Consider the following 19,356-nt stretch of genomic DNA (forward strand, 5'->3'; position numbering starts at 1 on the left):
TTTGCGACACACCTTTTTGTCTTATATGGGCAAAAATGTTTGGAATGGGCTGATTTTTTGTGAGGATGATCTCTATGGTGAGGGGATCATCCTGGCAAAAAATCATCTCATTCCAAAACTTCTAACCCCATCAAAAGTTTTGGGGTTGAAAAATTATAGACCGTCCAATTTTTGTAAATCAATTTTGATGGGGGTTAGAAGTTTTGGAATGGGATGATTTTTTGCCAGGATGATCCCCTCACCATAGAGATCATCCTCACAAAAAATCAACCCATTCCAAACATTTTTGCCCATATAAGACAAAAAGGTGTGTCGCAAAGGGGGTCGTAATAACGTGACCCATATATATATATATATATATATATATATATATATATATATATATAATGGGGGATGCTAATGTCTAATGTTTGATGGGGGACTTAGCCTCCACAACTTTCATCGAGATACGAGTGAAAAACATCTATGGTTCCTGCACACTTTCCCGTTAGGGATGTGCTATTGATATGGGGTACAATCTTCGGGTCATTCCATCACGACTCTTTTAAAAAAGAATCATGCTAAGTGACCTCAAGATGGAATCTCATAGTGCACTTCTTGACGTGAAAGTGGATATGAACCATAGATGCTTTTTCACTCGTATCTCGATGAAATACATATATGGTTCACATACAGTTTCACACAAGAAGTGTGATATGAGATTCCAGCCTGAAGTCACTTCAGCAGTATTCTTTAAAAAATGATCTGGAAATGCATTTATTATTTTGTATTATAGAGTCGTGTTGGAGTGACCTCAAGCTGGAATCTCATATTGCATTTCTTGATGTGAAAGTGGAAAGGATTCATAAAACTTTTTCAGTTGTATCTCGATGAAAAGCATCTATGGTTCTCATTCATTTTCAGGTCAAGAAGTGCGATATGAAATTCCAACCTGAAGTGACGTCAGCATTTTTCTGTATTTTATTACCCAACAAATAGTAAAGGTATTTTAATTTGAGAGCTTCTATTGCCATACCAAATATTTCTAACAGCACCCCAAGATGTGCTATTTCTTTCGTGATTTACATATGAATTAGGTGGTTTTAGCAAAAGTTAGTTTTGCAATAGAATCTCTCAAATTTTAAGAACTCTAAAATAGAACAACAGTTTCTGTTGGACTTGGATTTTAAATTTGGAAGTTAGCCATCCAACTTTTACAGTTATTTTTTTTTTCTTTTTCGGATGGGTAAGCTGGACTTCGAACTCACGACCTCAAAGTTACTTTGCAATGTGTCAAACCAACTGAATTTTGGATCTAAGCTCCACCTTTTACAGTCTTTATATAAGGTTTAAAAAAAATGTTTTTCTTTTTTATTTATGTATTTTTAAACCTAACAAAGGCCATGAACACTAAAGGCCTGAGGTATCATTTGGGCTAACATAGCAGTCTACTTTTCACAAATGACGAGGTCAATCCATCCTTCTATATATATAGGTTGATAATGTGTCCTGTACAAGGGCACCATGTCCAGAAGAAGGACAAAGTGAGGCCACAGACAACAAAATTACTTCTTTACAATTGGAAAGACCAATGGCTGTAATATGTGTTTTTTGACCTCACCTTGAGTGTTTTGATGAGACTTAACTTTATAAGGTGGGAAAGGAAAGCTAGGCTACAACAATGGAAAACTCTAATAAAAGAAATGGCAAGTGGGAGGGAGCAGGAAAACCTTCTGGTTATGAATAAGTGAAGAAGATTCGTGGAATGGACAACAAAGGAGGTATGAAATAGGATCTCCAGTACATGCATGAGGCCGGCCATAAGAGAAATATTGCTTTATTCTACCAGCTTCAATAGGAGATTGATAATCTCTATTTAGGGAGGAGAAGTATTGAGTTGCTACATATTATGCCACTTTTCAAGGCCTTATCACTCTTTGCTTTCGAAATGAGAAGATACAAGAGAGACAATCAGCGATATACCCAAATCAAGTGGAAGACGAGATAGGTTTCTGACATGATTCAGGGGATGAACTCCCTACCTAGTTTTGATCCAAACACTCAATATATCTTCTTCAATTGTTAATGGAGGAAAGTGGGTATAGGTATTGGTTATAAGGAGGGACTGCATTGTAATTTTTGTAATCAAAATGGGCATGTTGAGATAATTGGAAGCCAAGGAGGAAGACTCAATTAGCCAAAGAGAATGTTGTTGTTTCAGCAAATCAGCCTTCATAGTTTTTACAACCATCTTTTGCTCATACCATAGCTTCTTCCAGGGATCTCTCTGTCTATGATAGTTCCAAATTTATTTCATTCATTGTCTTTGGAGTTTCTCCACTGTACATCGACGCATTATAGAACTACATTTCCTTGTTCAATGAATAAAAGTTTAACTCCTTTTGAAACTGTGTATTCTGATGCATGGGACCCCCCTTCCCCTGAGATTGCTATGGATGGGTTTTGATACTTCGTTAGCTTCATACATGATCACTCCCGTCGCATATACATTTATCTTATCAAAACTCGTGTTGAAGTATTACAAATTGTGCACATATTCCATAAGATGGTTGAGACATGTTTGGGATGAAAGTTAAGATCTTCCAATTAGGTAAATGCAAAGGCATATTTCGGAAAGTCATTAAACATTTCCTAGAGGACCAGGGCATCATTTCCACACCGAATTTTTACCAAAGTGTGCTAATTCTTTGGTGATTTACATATCAATTTCAGTGGTATTAGTAAAAGTTGGTGTGGCACTAGAATCTCTCCTAAATAAAATGATGCCCTGTAAAACTATAAGAGTAATTTTGGACAATCAATCTAGAATACCATTTTTCTATAAAGATCATTGACGAGAGCAAATATGAGCATATTCACAATTTTTAAGAAAGGCCATAAGAAAAGAAATGCACCCATGAAGTCAGATTTCCATCCTTAATTTGATCTCAAGAGTTCATTGTCATAAAAGGCCTCCCCACACAGAACAACAAATAGCATTATTTGAAATAAACACTGTTTATGGTTATCAAATCAGAAAAATGTTTTACCATGATTCCACATCATGAATCACTGTTCTTCAGACTTGGGTTTCTCCAAAAATGTCTTCTTCAACCAATCAAATGGCTGTGAATTATGTTATAAAAAGAGATGTTAGTTTAAAGATCATAAGAATAATATAAAATTAAGAGAGAATTGTAAAAGAAGAGATGTTACACTGGTGTATATATCAGTGTAACATTCTAGGTCGGTTGTGTTATTCTGAAAGTTGAAAAACACATAATTTTAAAATTTCTTTTTTCTCTCTTTCTAGGTCGGTTTTGATATAACACGAAAGCCATTTTAGACGGAATCAAGATAAAAAATAATGACTTCTTCGATCATACAAGTGGTCCAAGTTATATGTAATCAGGGAAAATGCAAAATACTTTTGTCCCCATGGGATCCAATATGAATGGATGCATCAAACATTGAATTCACAATTCTAGCAGAATGTACTACACATCTAATACCATTGGCAAAAGGCAAAAGGCAAAAGGCAAAACACCAACAATCATCCACTATTTTTAAAGATGGGTAAGGCTCACGCCCCATACTCATTAAAAACGTCCTGAGGCAGAAGGAAGAAATCTAAAAATAGCAGAGGTGTATGCCTTAGACCAATAGGCGGTCCAAAGGCATGCATCTTAGTGTGGGGTGAGGTGTACAATTCACATTAATTGCTTCTATTTTTTGAGCTTTTTTATAACTAAATATTAAATAATGATTTTTTTTCTCATCTTCTCTTCAATTTCGTTGTTGCATCTGGCATGCAACACGATCGGACATTGAAAAATAAAATTTAATATGAAGTAGTAATGTATGTAATAACTGTTGGATTGATTTGATTCATGAATAATTATGTGTAATATTTAGTATGGTGCAAATATTTAGAAGAAACAATATTTAGATATATTTTTGCAATAAATATTAAATACTTCTTTATTGTAAAAAAAAAAATTAATTATTCAAATATAAAATAGTTTTCTTGCTGAAATAAAAAAACATATATTTTTTTAAAATTATAATTGATGTAGGGGAATTAAACTTGGCTTTCAATTATGTGGATTCAGCGTATTAAATTTCAATTTTGGTGTCTATTTCTATTAGTCTGGAAATGAAAATATTTCGATCGGTGTGAAAATTAATACAAAATGACAAATGTTGAAAAAAATTTCATTGACCATGTAGGAAAAGATAAAATAAGCATTAAAACGCACTAATTAAGTCACCAAAATACAATAAACCATATGTAGTGTGAAATTGAAGATCAACAACATTTTGCTACACATATACGCAAGTATTTAGACTTTGATAGTGAAAAATAATAATACATTTACAAATTATTATGCTTTTAGAATAAGATAAAATAGATAACTAATTAATCATAATTCATTTATACTAACAGATGAATGTTATATGCAATTTTTTATTAGTAAATACTATGTGTAATATAAAAGTTCTTTCTAAAAGCAAAAGTTTCTTTTATATATATATATATATATTGGTCTAAGTTTACTATTCATCGAACTATTTCAGTGGAAATATTACATTTTGATACCTAAAATTTGATAATTTGGTCCGAAATTCACTATTCATCTGAATATTCGTGAAATGAATAATGATATCCACTGAAATCTACACAAAAAAAATAAAAAATGTGAGTTAAATTTAATGTAGGAACTTGTGGAAATGGAAATATTTCAGTATATTTCATGGAAATACGTCGAAATTTAATACTATGTGTGGATTTAAAACTTGATTTGTGAAAATATGTGGTAGCAATCTTCATTTTTCTATTTCTTAACATTAATTATTCATAGATATTGTAATATTTATTTAAAAATTTCATGCAAACAAGATTACACCTTACGACCTCAAGGCATAGGCCAACTCAACGCCTCTGCTCAAACCTCAAGATCTGAAAACATTGCCATCATCACCACCATCCTCTATGCTTCACATATATTGGGGTCAGCAACACGAAACTTATTATGTTATTCAAGCTTATATCTTAAGCCATTTGACGAGCATCTTCATATCTTTTCATGCTACCTCCACCTTGTCATTTCAACATTCCTCTTTCCTTTTAAGAAGCCTTCGCCTTGTAGCAAATCACTCCCCCCTGGTGTCATCATTGGTCTTTGTTCTACATGCCAAAACCACATCATTTGACTTTCCTGCATTTTATCTCCTACCAAGGCCTCCCTAAGGTCTCACAACCTTTTTTTTTTGCTAAGCAGTTCTCTTGAATATCTTCATCTCATGCCACATATGAACATGTTATACAACATTGAGACCCATCATGACTGACAATCATCCTCTTAACTTTATGGGCACACGCTAGTCACAAAATTCCAAAAGCATTCGTCCACTCTATCTACCTTAGATTCATCCCAACAATTCAAAACATAATCTCCATTTTCCTTTGCTATTTCTTTCTTTTCTTTTCATTTCACCCTTCTTTTTACCGATAAAAATTTTATAGAAGAGAAAGAATAAACAAAAAAGGGGCAAAAGACAGACCTACGAAGAAAAGAAAAAAACACGAAGCAAGCAAGGCACCATAGTAGTCACATTTCAAAATCTCCAAACAAATATGATCCTACACAAGCATGAGGTTCTTAAAGAAAACGTCTTTAAAGTCGTTGAAGGCTCCACACTAAAATAAGTATCCCATAGCACTAATAATAACTTGTTGGAATGAACTCTTTTTCCCTTAAAAAACATTGTTGTTCTTTTCCTTCCAAATGGCCCAACATATTGCAAAAGGAGTAAAAACTCCATCAAAGCCTTTCCCTCAATAACAATGTTACGGTTTACCATGATTTAAATAACTAGGACATTGAATACGAAAACACTAATTGATTTTGGACAGAGATAGTAAAGGATGTGGGAGACATCCTCTCAGCTAGTTTGCATAAAGAACATAAGTTCACGACAATGATACCTATACATGGTGCATGTATTTGAGAGCCCGATGTCCAACAACCATTGTGTTATGGATGGAAACAAAATAATTGTCACATTATTAAGATATTTTGCATTTCCATCTAGGTCCTAAATCCGTGTTGATTGAAGGATTTCTTGCTTATGAGACTTGTTTGCTTAAATCCCGAGTCTTATTCATGTTAGTTCCTTGTTATGGAACTCCTCCAAACAGTTGCTGAGTACTCAAGCCCCCTAGTTTCTTTGGATGACAAGAGTTGAGGTTCAGGTCAATTGTCTGAAGTTGCAGTTTCACACAATAAAAGAGGGGTGGGGGTGTCTTTGGTTATAGAATCCAAGAAGTTTGTCTTTAAGAAAATCTGGTTCAAAAACAACATTGTTGTATCTACATTAAAGAAAGGACCAAGAAAGGGTGGTCGATCAAATGGAGGTTTCAAAGAAGTACCTTGGCTGTTTAGATTCTTAAAAGAAGCTCTTCAAAACCCTAAGGAAAAGCCATTTTGAATGAAAAGTGCTGATCACAATTGAATTAGGATAGCAAAGACGATTTCAAACAAAAAAGGAGATTACCTGATAATAGAGAGGAAATCGAATTCAGGGTGATTCAAACTAGCGAAAATTAGAAACAGAAGGGGAAATCCAGTATTATTCATTCCTTTGGGGAGGGAGAGGCAAGGTTGGAAATCCTTCTTGCAGATATTGTCAAGCTCAAGGTCACCTTGGAAAGGTTTAGGGAAGTGGCAAAAATGCTTCAATCGGTGATGCAGCCTATCCCAAGTTATCGCAATGGAGTATGAAAAAAGAAAAATAAGGAACAGCAATCCTTGGGGGAGGTACCTTCAGAATCAGTCCTTTTGGAAGAAGATCTAATACCATCTTCTATGTCTCCATTTGAAAAATTAACCTTAATCAGTGAGCCAAGGATAATTTCAAAGATGAATTCAGATTTTTTTGGGAATTTGATGAAGACATCAGAGATCATGGGTCTTTATTTAGTAGATTTTGTAACCCATTAGTGAGTTGGACGAATTTTAGGGATATAAGATTATTCTTTTTATTTGTTTAAAGTTGTTTTGCGACTCTAGTTTAAGTTTGAGTATTATTTACGTCATTTATCTCTAGGCCTTATTTTCAGGTTGATTTTTTGTGTCATTAGAAATGTTATTCATTTACATATTCAGCAAGTCCAAGATTTTACGAATATGATGTGTTTCAAGAAAGTTATGATCAAACTACTGATAAGGTATCAATTTTACATAGGATTTGCATCTTAAGGTAAAAAAAAGTCAATATTTAAGTCATGTTAGGATTATGGTTTAGAATCTAAAACATGATAGCCTTTACATATGGCTATTGTAATTGATTTTAAACAGTTCATTGAATTAAAAAAATACAGATTTTTTCTTAAAATTTCTATAGTGATTGGACATGGTGTGAGGCCATCTTGGAGTGATTCCAAGGTATGATCTTCTTCGATCTCCTCTTCTTTTTCATCTTCACATATTTTCCAAAAAAAACTTGTTTGAAATCCCTAACCCACATCCAACCCCAACCAAATACCGTAAAACCTTCCCAAAATCAATAAATACCTAACCAAGCCCTTGTTCGTCCACAAGAAACCACCCAAACTTACGCTAGTGCATCTAAAACCTATCTAAACTCTTTTAAGTCTTATATCTGAAATTTACAACCTTCAAACCCTCATCAAAGTTAGCCCTATTTTATACCGCTAAACTTGTTTACAATACCTAGGGCAGTCAACGGAAACTAGTCGAAGCAAATATTCCTATATCCGAATTCAAAATCCAACGGATACTACATATTAATAATTGAATAGGAATCCGACTAACTTATCAGATATACAATAATATTTTATTCGGATTCGAATAATATCCCTAATTCAAACAAATAAAAAGAATGCCCTTTGTTCATCATCGTAGTCAAAACCCTAGATTTCGTTCCCTCAAAACTAGCCATCTTCAAATGTACATGACAATGATGCAAGAGTTGAGTTGCAATGGCGAGTTTAGCAACTCCATTAAGAAAGAGAAAGAGATAAAGAGACAGATTTGACCATTTCTGAGTTTAGATGAGGATGAATTAATAATTAATAAAGGATAAAAGAGGTTTAACGAGGATGAATTGGGAAAAGACAAAGAGATTTAAAAAGGATGAGTAGGGAAATGAAAAAATATTTTTAATAACCATGATATAGAATGATGAACCACTATTAATAAATTATTATATTTATATATTTATTATTTCGAATTTGGGTAATAACTGAATGGAGGCACTACTATCCGAAAATTGTTCGAATATTAAAATTGTATTTGAATGCAAATTCAAATTCGGATCAGATTTTCGACTATCCATTGCAACCAGTAACAATACCCTATTGCAAAATTTCAGAATTGTCATTTAAAATATAACCAATTGGCTTTGTGAAACCTTTCACAATATCCAATAAAACCTTTTTGGGCTAAAACCTTTTCTTGAAATCCCTTTCTATAATTTTTTTCTTCATCACCACCTACTTACCTTTCTTCTACCCTTCTTAAAGTGGAACAGACCTAGAATCGATAAAATCAACGTTGCCCTACATAAAATTTGGTATCAGGCCTAAACCTAGAATAAAGTGACGCTAGGAGATGGTATTGGAAGTCAAGATTAGACTTGTCTTACCTTCTGAGAAGTCATTCATGTTATTGTATAGTAATGAGTATGAGGAGAATTTGGTTTCCAAAAGTCTTACTGAGAAAATCATACATAATGTTGCAAATTAGAGTTATTGTTGAAAATGTGGCAAAGGTTTCATCGTTCAATTTCGCCATGAAAAGCTTATCAATGATACTGAGTGCAAAGTAGCCCCTCTAAAAGAAAATCCTATTATGTTGAGACGAGCTTGGATCTCAAGAGTACAAGCTACATTTAATGCAGAGCAGAGTCTTCTACATGTCACTACAACTCAAGGTATCGCCTTAGAAGTTAACTTCAATGGTACCATCAGTCCAAGAGCAAGTTGACAAAAAGGAAGATGGTAGACCAACTTTAGAAGATAGTGTGCTTATACTTTTTGTTGATGGGAGATATCCACCTTACAATTAAGGATGGTTGACGTGCTAGAACTTGCCAAGTGACACAGGCGTGATGCCATAGGATTGGAAAGTACCACGTGGTGTTATAGGACCGAAGAGCGATGACGTGCACAACAACAAAGCAAGAAGCTGCTAGAAGAGTGCACAATTAGACATCATCGTGACTCATCACGTAGGGAACATATCGGCCAAGTGCACATTGCCATTAGGCAATGAGGAAGATTGAAAAAGAGATGGGACCAATACGGCAGGATGTGAAGGAATATCCTAGCGGGCAAAATCGGAGGGCACCTGGTGTTGGGATCCCTAACCCTAGCATTATATAAAGAAAAGTGTAATTTGCCTTCAACAGCTTATCCACTATTACATTTTGGCGACCCCGCTGGGGAAACGAAAACCTCTACAAACATTAGAATCACAAGGAACTGAGCCCGAAGATCTCAAAATGAACACGTGATCAGAGAAGAAGGAAAGGTGTTGTCAACAGCCACACCTCAGATACCACCGGGATAGCATCAATTATGGCTGCCTTTGCCAAAACGATGAAGAATATGGCACAGACCAACAGAGACATACAGCTAGCACTACAAAGCTAAGAAGAGGAGCAGCACCTCCGTCAGGAAATGTTATGGAGCCGCGGGAGGATCTTCCTCTACAGCGTTGAACCTGCATCAAGGTCCTCATCAATAGGAACCCTTCGAAGTGCCACGAGAAGTCCCATTACCCATCGTACTGAAGAATGGCCAACAACCAACAAAACAATACGTGACGGTGGAATAGCTTTCGAAGATGTTGACTAAGGAGCCAAAAGACTACCTGTACGAACTGCGCCTTCCCTACCCAATAAAGCTTCAACAACTACCCTATCCGAAGGGATACAACACGCCGATGTTGCTCTCCTATGGAAGCAAAGGAAATGCTCATGAACATGTGGCTCATTTTTTGGAGGCTATAGGGGAGCATGAAGCCGATCAGCTATTGTGCCTGAGGGAGTTATCCACGCACTTGATTGGACGAGCCTACACGTGGTATAACAACTTACAACCAAAATCGATCATGTCATGGAGACAGATGGTGGATGCATTCCACCGGAAATTCTTCATCGTAAAGGAGAAAGTCATGTTAGCAGGCCTGAGTCACGTGAAGCAAGGAGAAATTTTTTTAAAAAATGATTTCATAAGACGCTTTAGGAGCGTCGTGACTGAGTACCACGAGCCTATGGCGAAAAACGTTTTGTTGACATGTGTATATTGGGGATGGTGCCCATTTACAGAGCGCATTTGAAGAATTTGTGCATCCCTAGTTTCACGAAGTTGCACGACGCAGCGAAACATTGTGCAGTGACCATACCCATGAAAACATCAATAGTGGTCGAGCATGCTGATAGAAAAGGATGGAGGTCGGAGCGCCTTCCTTCTCGTGGTGCACCCTACACGTTTGTGGCCTATGAGGCCAAACGCAGGGGAGACCAAAGCATGGGCCAACGAGAAAAGCGATAGTTCAGAAGACAAGATGAGCAATCGCCTGACTATCCGTGTAGTATGGAAGACGTGGAAGAGCTATTGGAGACGTGGGTGCGCAACAATGTAATCCAATTACCCTCGCCACAACGAGGTCTACGAGGGAAGAACATCATCCACACTTTTGTCGCTATCACCGAATAGTAGGGCACCTATCCAGTGAATGCAAGACCTTGTGTCGCAATTTTGCAGAAAAATTGGTGAAAGGTGAACTAATATTGCTAGAGAACTAGTGGCGGAAGAAACATGTCGTAGAGGGTCTCAAGTGACGCGACCAAGAATTGCAATGGTCGCACATGGCCCTAGAGATGTGCCCGAAGAAGAGGACTACACAACGGTGGGTGAGCACTTACACATACAGGGATACTAATGTTGATGGGAGATGTTCACCTTACAATTAAGGATGGATGACATGGTAGGACTTGCCAAGTAATACAGGCGTGGCGCCATGGGATTGGAAGGTAACACGTGACGTTATAGGACTGAAGAGCGATGACGTGTACAACAACAAAGCAAAAAGCTCCTAGAAGAGCGCACGATTAGACATCGTCACATGACTCATCCTGTGGGGAACACATCAACCAAGTGGCACATCCCCATTAGGCAATGAGGAAGACTGAAAAGGAGATGGTACCAGTATGGAAAGACGTGGAGGAATATCCTAATGGGTGAAATCGGAGGACACCTGTCGTTGGGATCCCTAACCCTAGCATTATATAAAGAAAAGTGTAATTTTGTCTTCAATACCTTATCCACTGTTACAGTTTTAGAACCAAGGTAGGCACAAAATCATGATATGGACAACACATCAAAGAAACTCAAGGAAGATCTTTTTGGAAACATCTACAACTTTTGTTCATGATCCAATTGTACAATTAGTACCTCACATTAACTTAATCATCTCAAGCGGGTACACTGGTGGCTTTGGCAAGATAGAGGATCGCAATTTGCAGTTCATAGTTCAATGCAAGATCAAGAGACAATGACGAATCTTCGCCAAAAGGGACAAATCACAGGTTGTTATGATCACCCTTGAACATTTCAAAACTCGAAGACGAGTTTACTACAACCAAGGGAGAGTTGATGACGGCATCAAAGATCATAGGTCATTATTTAATAGATTTTCAAGTCCATTAATGGGTTGGGTGAATTTTAAAGATATAAGAGTTTTCTTTTCATTTGTTTAGATTATTTTAGGAGTCTGATTTAAGTTTTAGTACTATTCACATTATTTGTTTTAGGCCTCATTTTAAAGGGTCAAAACTTGTTATATTAGATTTTCATGTCATTTGAAAGGTTATTTAGTTACCTACCCTCAATATTTTGCAAATCCAATATGTTTTGAGAAAGTAATGGTCAAAATACTGATAGGTTTTCAATTTAAAACGGGATTTGCATCTTAATAAATGTCCAAGTTATGTTAGGATTAGAGTTTAGAGTCTAAACCATGAGAGCCTATATATATACGTACATGTATATAAAGGGGGGCGTTCGACTCAAAATCTTATTCTCACAAAAATCTTACAACACGTTTTGTCCTATGTGGCTTAAAAGTTTCGGATTGGGCTGATTTTTTGTGAGGATGATCTCTATGGTGAGGAGATCATCCTTCCCAAAAATCAACAGAATTTAAAACTTCTAAGTCCATCAAAAGTGGTTTACAAATTTTCGGTAAACAATTGACGGTTCACAATTCTAAAACCACTTTTGATGGACTTAGAAATTTCAGATTCACCATAAAGATTAATCAGCTCAATCCAAAACTTTTAAACCTAGGACAAACATGTTGTGAGACTTTATTGAGAATAAGATTGAGTAGAACGTCACCCATATATATATATGGCTATTATAATTGATTTTTAACTATTTATGAAATAAAATATTTTTTACAACGCTTTTCTTGAGATTTCTCCAATGATTGGATACGGTGTGAGGCCATCTTGGAGTGATTCCAAGGTACTATCTTCATCTTCTCCATTTTTTTATTATCTTATGTTTTAGATTATCTCTAACCCATATCCAGCCCCAACCAAATACCCTAAAACTTTTCCCAATATCAACAACCACCCAACCAAACCCTTCTTGGTCTACAAGAGACCACCCAAACTTACTCCAATGCACCTAAAACCAGTACAAACTCTTTCAAATCTTACATCTAAAATCTACATCCAAATCCACAATCTTCAAACCCTCCCCTTTATCAAACCAAACCTATTTTGCACCCCCTAAACCTAATTACAACACCCTACTGCAAAATTTTGTAATTGTAAATTTCACAATTACCCTTTAAAATATAACCAATTGGCCTTGTGAAACCGTTCACAATGGTCAATAAAACCTTGTTTTCTAATTTTTCTTTCTTCACAACCTAATTAGCCTTTCCTTCACCCATCCTAAAGTACAACAGACATAGAATAGATAAAACCTAAAGAACTAATATCAGAATTACACATCAACCTAAACAGAAGCAAGCAATTCAAGGTAGGCTTGGTACTCGAGTTTCCGATGCTGGCAATTATGTTTGGGTGTCAAGCGGAGTCTTTTCCATCTACTTATTTAATTCTTCCCCTTGGAGTAGCTTATAAAAGGATAAACATTTGGCATCAAATAATCGAGAGGGTAAGGAAAAGATTGAGTTCTTGGAAGGCGAAATACCTCGTGAAAAAGGGGGGGGGGGGGGAGGTAATATTGATAAAAAAGAGCACCTTGGCTAGTGTTCTAGTCTATTTCCTTTCGTCATTTTCAACTCCGAGAAGTGTTTGAGGCTAAAATAGAGAAGATGATGAGAGATTTTTGTGGAACAACAAAAAAGGAAATAAAAAATTCCACCTTATGAAATGAGAAGTGAGTTGTAAACCTAAAAAAAAAGGGTAATCAGTTTGCTTTTTTGGTGTAAAGGTTCTAAGAAATTTAAATGGTTGTCTTTCAAGGGCTTTTTGTTTCGTTGGGGTTTTGTATGCTATGAGAGATAGTTGTTTCTGTATTTTCCTTGAGGACACCTTGTCTTCAATAACAAAAACATAAACAAAAAATAATTGGGGTCAAGGAATTATGGGATTGAGGGTGTCTAACGCAAGTAGTTGTGGTGTTTTGGGGAGGATCAAGTGAATCTCTAGAGGCAAGTTGTAAAGGAAAAATATAGGGAAAAGACATTTGGATGGAAGAGTGAGAAAGCGAAGTCTTCTTATAAGTGTAGCATGTGGAAAGGTATTTTAAGAATGCTACCAGAGTTTTGAACTATGATTGCATTTAGGGCGGGGAGAGACAATTCAGTGCACTTTTTGGGACAACAAGTGGTGTGGGGTTCACCATTATCTTTATAATTCCCTTTTTTGTATGCAATACGTTCAAGAAAAATCGTTCAGTTGAAGCACTTCAAAATCAAAATGGGAATGAGCTTTCATGGGATCTGGATTTTAGAAGGGATTTTAATGATTGAGAAATTCAAGATATAACAAATCTACTTAATCAGCTTGCCAACACAAGCATCAAGCCTTCTCAAGTTGATAGAAAGGAGTGGATTGGGAGTGGGAAGAAATGTTTAACAGTGCGGTCGCTCTATTCATCTTTATTGGCCTCAAATGACCTTGTCTATCTAGTCTCTTATGTTTGGCATTCAACAATTCCTTCAATGTAGGGGTGTCAATGGATAGTTGAAAATCCAAACTGAATTTGAATTCGTATTCAAAAATCAGATATAATTCGAAAATTTCATATTTGAATGTAATTTTAATATTCGCACAATTTTCGGATACAAATTTGGATAATAGTGCATCTATTAGGATATTATTCGAATTTGAATAATAAATATAATAATATTTTTAACAGTGGTTCATCATTCTAACTCATGATCCTTAAAAATCTTTTTTCCTTTACTAACTCATCCTCATTAAATCTTTTTTGTCTTGTAACTTGTTCCATTTTCCATGGCTGGTTACATCAACCAATCTTCTCTTAATACAATTTGGTCTACTTATAAAAAAATAATAATTAAATCTCTTTTGTCATTGCTAAGCTCATCCTCATTAAACCGCTTTTGTCTTTTATTAACTCATCCTCATCTAAACTCAAACAAAGTAAAATTTGTATCTTCATCTTTTTCTTTAATTTAAATGAACCTAGAGCATTAATGGAGATGCCAAACTCATCGTTACAACTCAACTCCGACATCATCATCTTCACTGGAGAAAAACTTTCATGTTCATTTGAAAGATTGACCAAATCTGATGTGCTTCATCTGATCAATTTCACGAAAACATATCGACGACCATCCCAGGTAATTCCATATCTTTATCTCTCTTGTCAAGGTTGCAGATGACTAGTTTTGAAGAAAAAAAATCTAGGGCAAAAGGCTACGAGAATGAACAAAGGGGTATTCTTTTAATTCTTCTGAATTAGGATACTATTCAAATCTGAATCAAATATTATGGGATATTCGATAAGTCAATCAAATTCAAATTTAAATATTCATATATAGTATCTGTTGGATTTCAGATTTGAAGAGGCATATCCAATTCGACTAGTATCCCCATTGACATCCCTACTTTGATGGCATCCTTTTTTAAATGGCTAGCATCACTAAAGAAAATGCTTACCCTAGATACTCTAAGCAAATGAGGTTTTGCTATGCCAAATTATTGTGTGGTTTGCAAATCAAATGGAGAATCTTCAAGTCATCTCCTCATTCATTATCCCTTTGCTTCAGAGATTTAGTCCCATTTCCTTAAGTTGGGTCTTCCCATTCTCAATTTGTCTCTTCCAAAGGGTTGAGATTCAACGTGTACTCCAAAAGGAAAAGAATTTGTTTGTTAATACTTCCCTGTGCAATTTGTTGGGGAATTTAGAATGAGAGGAATAGAAGAATCTTCCAAGTAAAACTATCTAGCAGGCAATCCTAAGCATTTTGAGACTACTCTTTTGTTGGGGGGAAACTAAACCAGGAATTTAAAAGCTTATTTCTTGAGAATTTTGTGATTAGATGGGATCTAATTTGTTTAGAACAGTTGTTTAGAGTAAAGTTATAAGTGTAACATTGTAATATTCGACCACCTGTTTTCTTTTTGAAGACAATTTATGATTATAAAAAAATGATACCAAGAATTAATGTGTTCCATAGTGACGATATTGTTCAAGGCACAAGACCAAATAAAAAACAATAATGCTGAAGTGACCTCCGTCTGGATCCTCATATTGCACTTCTTGAGGTGAAAGTGCATGAGAACCATAGAAGCTTTTCATCAAGATACGAGTGAAAACATCTATGGTTCCTATCCACTTTCACATCCAGAAGTGCAATATGAAGTTCCAGCTTGACGTCACTCTAGCACGACCCAATAAAAAATACCACTTTCAAGGGTACCTTTGGACCCACATTCGACTACCCGAAAATTGAATTGACAAAGGAGAAACAATTGCATAGTAAAAAATGATTTAACAGAGTTTCATTTCTCCCATCTTACCTAATTTTTTTCATTTTTCAGTGGGGAGGGATGGGTATTAGATAACAACGTGACCACAAGGCTTGATGGTCTTCAAGATCAACCACCACTGATCACAATCACACACACAAATTCCTAATCCATGATATGCCTTTTAAAAGCTTCTGAGTATTCTATCATGATCCTAATCCACGATATTCCCACTAAAAGCTTGTCGGTATTCTTTCTATGATATCAGATTGTACACAAAGACACCACTAATTAGCTTAAGTGCTCAAATCGCATACAATAATAACAAACCCCAAGACTCAAAAATCAATTTCCAATCGACAAGGTTCAAGATGAATATATATAAATCAATCAGAAAAAAAAATCCATGAAAGAGATTGATCCAAACTATCGTGATTTGTAAGATGAGATTAAAAGATCGGAAAATACCTGGATGAGATAAAGAGCTCCGGTAAATGCAGCAACGCCCCACATGGCCGCGGCTTGAATGTCTGTTGATTGAGGGCGAAGCCCAGGCCTGAGGGACTTGAAGATGACTGATCCCGCTCCCATTATCTCTTCTTCGATGAATGAAACCCTAATAATGCTTTTTCTCCCTTCCACAGTATCCCAAGAACGACAATTTGGAAAAGAAAACAAAGCCAAGGATGTAACTCTTTCTCTCTCTCTCTCTCACAAAAATAAGCATGGTTTCAAACCTTGCCGAGTTGTCTCGGAAGAGTCAACTCGTTCAGGCGACATAAACCATTTAACTCGGTTTACAATTATTTTTTCATATATATGAAAATAATTATAATTTATAAATGGATGGCGTTATTACGACTCACCGTTTGTCTTATATGGGCAAAAATATTTGGAATGGGCTGATTTTTTGTGAGAATGATCTCTGTGATAAGGGGATCATCCTGGCAAAAAATCATCTCATTCCAAAACTTCTAACCCCATCAAAATTGATTTACAAAAATTGGACGGTCTAAAATTTTTCAACTTGTAAACATGGGGCTAGAATTTTCATAATGAGCTGATTTTTGGCAAGGATGGTCTCCTCACCATAGAGATCATCCTCACAAAAAATCAGCCCATTCCAAACATTTTTGCCCATATAAGACAAAACGGTGTGTCGCAATGTGAGTCGTAATAGGGGTATACGGAACCCGACCCTTTATATATATATATGGGTCCCGTTCAACAACAAACATTTTGGCAAAACATGGGTTAGAGGTTTTGGAATGGGCTGATTACAAACATTTTTCAAAACATGGGTTAGAGGTTTTGAAATGGGCTGATTTTTAGTGAAGATGATCTCTACGATGAAGAGATCATCCTCACCAAAAATCAGCCCATTCCAAAACTTCTAACCCCAATTTACAAGTTGAAAAATCGTGGATCGTCCATTTTTTGTAAACCATTTTTTATGGGGTTAGAAATTTTGGAATGGGCTGATTTTTGGTGATGATGATCTCCTCACCGTAGAGATCATCTTCACCAAAAATCAGCCCATTCCAAAACCTCTAACCCATGTTTTGAAAAATATTTTGCCAAAATGTTTGTTCCTGAACATTTCCCATATATATATAAACCATTTAACTCTGTTTAAAATTATTTTTTCATATATATGAAAATAATTATAATTTATATATATATATATATATATATATATATATATATATATATATATATATATATATATATATATATATATGTGTGTGTGTGTGGAAATGTTTAACACCCTAAGCTTTACCCTACACTTTAACAAACGTATTTTGTCCTACATGGGTTAGAAGTTTTGGAATGGGCTGATTTTTGGTGAGGATAATCTCTATGATTAGAAGATCATCCTCACCAAAAATCAGCCCATTCCAAAATTTTTAGCCCCATGTTTACAAGTTGAAAAATCGTGGACCGTCCATTTTTTGTAAACCATTTTTGATGGGGTTAGAAGTTTTGGAATGAGTTGATTTTTGGTGAGGATGATCTCCGACACCATAGAGATCATCCTCACCAAAAATCAGCCCATTCCAAAATTTCTAACCCATGCAGGACAAAACACATTTGTTAAAGTGTAGAGTAAAGCTTAGGGTGGGGAACGGGACCCATATATATATATATAGGGAAATGTTCAACACCCTACCATTTACCCAATAATTTGCCCAACATGTTTTGTCCTATATGGGTTAGAAGTTTTGGAATAGGCTGATTTTTGGTGAGGATGATCTTAATGGTTAGAAGATCTTCCTCACCAAAAATCAACTCATTCCGAAATTTCTAACCCCATGTTTACAAGTTGAAAAATCGTGGACCGTCCATTTTTTGTAAACCATTTTTTATGGGGTTAGAAGTTTTGGAATGGGCTGATTTTTAGTGAGGATGATCTCCTCACCATAGAGATCATCCACACCAAAAATCAGCCTATTCCAAAACTTCTAACCCATGTAAGACAAAACTCGTAGGGTAAAGCGTATGGTGTTGAACGGGACCCATATATATATTATAAAAATATCATATTTAATTAAATAATAGATATTTAACTTCTAAAAAAATTTAATTATTTTATTAAAATATGCAAATCTCAGTTGGCTTGGACAAGTTTTAATGACTTAGATGAGATTTTTAAAATATCGTCATAGTCAATTTGTTTATCTCGCAAGATTCTACTATGCAAGACTGTGGCGCCCCGCCGAACACTAACACAAATCCTCATGTCAGATCTCGAGGTACTAGGTGGCACCTCGAAATTTCGGCATGGTCTCCTCTGTTTATGTTATTATTCCAAGGCGTTTAACCAACACCTGATAAACGACATACAATCCTGCATATAGATACAAAATATAATACTAGCGGAAGCCTATATAAGTCTAATAACGTACGAAAGATCAGAGTGCGGAAGAATAACCAGGATACAGGATTATACAAAATTTCTCACTTTAACAGAAATCCTAACACTCAGAACAACATGTATAATACTCTCGGATAAATCGACACCACTAGGGGTAATAACCCCAATACTCACCAAGTGACGAACTCTAGCTGTCTATCTGACCCACCAGATGATTCTCACTCGTGCTCTATATCTGCCTCGCCAAACTTCGGATCTGAAACTAAAAAAATGGAGAAAGAAAGGGTGAGTAATAATGGTTACCCAGTAGGGAAACAAACAATTTCTGCCAATAACCCCTCCTAACATGAACGAATAAGCATACTGAATCATTTTAAAATAATCAAAGTTTTACAGAAGAAATTACGATTAACTGGTACATATAGCCAGGGATGAACAACTAAACATTTTAAAACTCACATTACATCGATTAGCAGTACTCACTAAAACAT

General features: G+C 35.7%; 1 long non-coding RNA gene across 1 annotated transcript; it reads right to left on the minus strand.

The window, feature by feature from the left end:
• Window positions 1-2,889: 2,889 nt before the first annotated feature.
• Window positions 2,890-16,846, minus strand: LOC147386561 (uncharacterized). Its single transcript, XR_015171839.1, has 2 exons — window positions 16,459-16,846; window positions 2,890-3,105 (listed from the first exon to the last, which is right to left on the minus strand). It is a non-coding gene; the product is annotated as an uncharacterized LOC147386561 (long non-coding RNA).
• Window positions 16,847-19,356: the final 2,510 nt, after the last annotated feature.

The sequence above is a fragment of the Akebia trifoliata genome, chromosome 14, assembly GCF_017979445.1.
Source record: "Akebia trifoliata isolate Shusen 1 chromosome 14, ASM1797944v1, whole genome shotgun sequence".
Taxonomy (NCBI): domain Eukaryota; kingdom Viridiplantae; phylum Streptophyta; class Magnoliopsida; order Ranunculales; family Lardizabalaceae; genus Akebia; species Akebia trifoliata.